This window comes from Diachasma alloeum, unplaced genomic scaffold, assembly GCF_001412515.2.
Source record: "Diachasma alloeum isolate Michigan unplaced genomic scaffold, Dall2.0 Dall_scaffold_00345, whole genome shotgun sequence".
NCBI classification, from domain to species: Eukaryota; Metazoa; Arthropoda; class Insecta; order Hymenoptera; family Braconidae; genus Diachasma; species Diachasma alloeum.
In genome coordinates, this window is record NW_021680484.1 from 217,464 (window position 1) to 221,898 (window position 4,435).

Sequence of the window (4,435 nt, forward strand, 5' to 3'; positions counted from 1 at the left end):
AAGTAGTTCTACTTCCGAGACTGTTGTACGCTGCGGTCGTCTGGTGGCCGAGGGTGAGTAAGACGGAAACAGGGAACCTGTTGAAAAGCCTACAGGGAACTTCCTGAGGGCTTCAACAGGAGCCATGAAATCGACACCTGCCGAGGCGGTAGAAATAGCACTCAGTATCCCACCCCTCACCTTAGAGTTGTGAATTGTGCTACCACAACTGCATATAGACTAAGGTGTCAACAAGAATGGAAGATGACGGGCCAAGGCCATACAAAACTTAGCCTAATCAATGATCGACCCTTCATAAGTAAGACGGATAGAATTCCTAGGAAGTATCAGATCAGGAAAACTTCCAGAACGAGTATACCACCCAGACAGGAGTGGCTAGACTCGGAACTTCAACCAGGACCAAGAGAAGACTACTGGTTTACAAACGGCTCTGGCTTCAATGAAAGTTTTGAGGCAGGCATCTACCGTCTGAAAGATGACTTTGGANGGTTCACGGACGGCTCTGGCTTCAATGAAAGTTTTGGAGCAGGCATCTACCGTCTGAAAGATGATTTTGGAGAGAGTTTTCCACTGGGCCACCATTCAATCGTCTTTCAAGCAGAAATGCTGGGCATACTTAAGTGTGCAGAGTATCTGAACGCGAGAGACACAAAAAGGGTGAAAATATTCATCTGCAGTGACAGCCAGGCGGCGATTCACGCCCTGGAAAAACCCACTACAGAGTCACAGGTGGTGTGGGAATGCATGCAGGCATTGGACACAGTGGGTAAAAACAACCAGGTTACCGTAACCTGGGTACCAGGCCACCATGGGATTCTGGCTAATGAAGTGGCAAATAAGCTGGCCAAGGAGGGTACAGAAAGGGTGCCCTCACACGGCCTGCTTGGCATGCCCTTCGCAGTGGGAAAAACTCTTATTAAAGAACATTTCCGGCGAGATCATGTCAGGCGTTGGGAGAAAGTTGCGACCTGCAGACAAGCGAAACTGCTTATGAGGGGGCAACTAAGAGATAGAACCAGAAAGCTTCTGGAGCTGCACAGAGGGGATCTGAGGGTAGCAATAGGGCTCCTCACGGGTCATACAGCTCTCAGAGCTCATCTGTTCAAGATGAAACTTTCAGAACAAGAAGACTGTAGACTGTGCGGATGCGATAAGGAGGGCGTCATCCACATTTTATGTGAATGCCCCCTATTAGCAGTCTGTCGCTATAAAATCTGGGGCCAGGTTTTCCTGGAACCAGAGGACTTACAACAAGCGGCTGTCACCAGCCTTATTAGCCTAGTGAGAAACACAGGGGTGGGGCTGTGTGACTGACCGAAACTAAGGCGGATGTTACAAACGATCGTATGATTTAGGTGACTCTGGGTGCTTCAAGTGACCAGCCGCGCATATTCTAATTCTAATTCTACAGAGATTAAGGGCTGAAACGGGGGTTGATGCATGGGAAATTTAATTCTCCATTGAACAGCATTAGTTTCATTCCTTAATGGTAATTAGGAGAGGAGAGACGATTTTTTAATTAGCGGGCGAGTTATCGTAAAGCGCCGTAAATTTCGTCGCAGTTTTTATTTTTTTATTACAGAGATTAGGGGATGCAACAAAGGTTGATGGATGGGGAATTTAATTCTCCATCGAACAGCATTAGTTTCATTCCTTAATATTAATTAGGAGGGGAGACACGATTTTTAAATTACCGGGCGAGTTATCCATTATGTTTTTCATAGCGCCGTAAATTGCGTCGCAGTTTTTATTTTTTTATTACAGAGATTAAGGGATCAAACGGGGGTTCATGGATGGGGAATTCAATTCTCCATCGAACAGCGTTGGTTTCATTGCTAAGTGTTCATTACGAGGGGAGAGACGATTTTTTAATTACCGGGCGAGTTATCCATTACGTTTTTCATAACGCCGCGACTTTCGTCGCAGTTTTTATTTTTTGATTACAGAGATTAAGGGATCAAACGGGGTTTGAATATGGCAAATTTAATTCTCCATCGAGCCGCATTGGATTCATTCCTTAATAGTAATTAGGAGGGGACAGACGATTTTTTAATTGGCGGGCGAGTTATCCATCAAGTTTTTCATAGCGCCGTAAATTTCGTCGCCGTTTTTATTTTTTTACTACAGAGATTAAGGGGTGAAACAAAGGTTGATGGATGGGGAATTTAATTTTCCATTGAACAGCATTGGTTTCATTCCTCAATATTAATTAGGAGGGGAGACACGATATTTTCATTAGCGGGCGAGTTATCCATTATGTTTTTCATAGCGCCGTAAATTGCGTCGCAGTTTTTATTTTTTTATTACAGAGATTAAGGGATCAAACGGGGGTTGATGAATGGAGAATTTAATTCTCCAGCGAACAGCGTTGGTTTCATTGCTTAATGTTCATTACGAGGGAAAAGACGATTTTTTGATTAGCGGGCGAGTTATCCATCATGTTTTTCATAGCGCCGCGACTTTCGTCGCAGTTTTTATTTTTTGATTACAAAGATTAAGGGATGAAACGGGGGTTGCTGGTCGGGAAATTTAATTCTCCATCGAAAAGTCCTTGTCTCATCCCTTAATATTAATAAGCGGGCGAATAAATCAACGGAAAAACATAAACTAAACATTGAGGACAAGGAGGATAAACCCATAAACCTCCCTTCGAACCACCCCTGTGACAGCGGGACTGCTATAGGGCTTCTAGCAGAAGTTTTCCCTGCCCAGGCTACTCCCACTCTACGTAATTCCCACTCATATGCGTGTCCCCCACTCTAAAAATCCATGGATATTCTTCTTCTGGTCCTACTGCCGCGTTACCGGCACAGGCAGCTCGCCACTGATCTCTATATAACTGGATAGCCGATCCTTATGGCAGCCAGTGAGTTTATTACAGAGTTACGCAGCGCCTCCGGATAGTAGTCAGCGAACTAAGATTCTCTCTAGTGCGCATGTCCGTGTCAGCTGCAGGTAGTGGGGCAGTGGTAAATTTACCGAGAGCATTTGGAAATATTATAGGATATTTTACCGTGTAGGACATCCCGAATAACAGACGAACTTTTGTTAATAATCAGTGAAAACTGACATTGTCTATAAACGTGAAAGGAAGCCGAAGCATGGAGGAATGTCGAAATTAGTACAATTGTTATTAATATTGTATTATAAATGAATTGTATAATCGTTAATAATTGAAAAAATTGAATTTTTAAAAACTACAAAGAATCGCCAAAGAATGTTATTAGATTTTTTTAATCGTAATTTTTTGCTAGATTTAATTGACTCTTTAGTTTTTTCAAAAAATCAATTTTGAAAAATCAGGATTTAACCCACTGTCTTATGTCAAAGTCCATAACTTTGTTGTAAAGAAAGATTGAAATCGGAATTTTTGACTCAAAATATGAAAAAAAATCAAGACATTTTTTGACACATGATACAACATGAATGACCATTTTTTAAACAATATCCATTATTTATTCATCAAACGAAGATGTTTGAAAAGAAAATAATATGTTGAAAAATGTAATTTGAATGATGCTGATTGTGTTTGAATTTTTATAAATTTTCTCACGTAATTTAATGGAAAAATTCAATAATTGAAAATCTCGACATCTATAGTGTAGTCAGTATGAACTTGTAGCCTACTGATGAGCTACTTTAAGGAAATGAATGTATTCAGGAAATTGGGAAACTCAAAATAAATATTCAACTGAATTTATTCGTTCGAAATTTTTTTGTATTTATTAAACTATAATACACCTAGACTGATCGGAATTTATTGATTGAGTATACTATACTAATTTTACCTTTTTCAATTATTATTTACAATTTGCGACCGGAAATTTCTGCTCGTGAAACTCGTTATCGGTCTTTCAGTTGATGTATTTTTTTATATTCTAAATGCATCGTACGTAATTTATTCCCTAACCGAAATCCTTCATCTTGTTGGAGTAAAGCTAGGGCCTGAATATACTTCCACTCAATTTTGTTGTTATTATTATCAATAAGAACGTGCCAATCCCCCAAAGTATTCCGAATGTTTTTGAGGTCATGACAGGGGTCAACTAAAACATGAACAACAGGTTGTCCTTCAACAGGATGAGAGAAATAAGGNCCCCAAAGTATTCCGAATATTTTTGAGGTCATGACAGGGGTCAACTAAAACATGAACAACAGGTTGTCCTTCAACAGGATGAGAGAAATAAGGCTTCGCGAAAGAATTTATTGTCATGACCGCTCCTAATTTCTCAAGTCCAGCAAAATGCTCGGGTGGACCATCTAAAGTTAACAAGGCAACTTCAACCCCGACATTTGCTAATCTAGTGAGACATTCTTTAATGAGATTCGCTTTGGATTGGGAAGACATGCCATCGATAAGAAAAAAAGCAACTGGAAGGTTCCACGATTCATCGAGAGAAACGACCAGAAAAACTAGAGCGTTTTTTGCCACAGA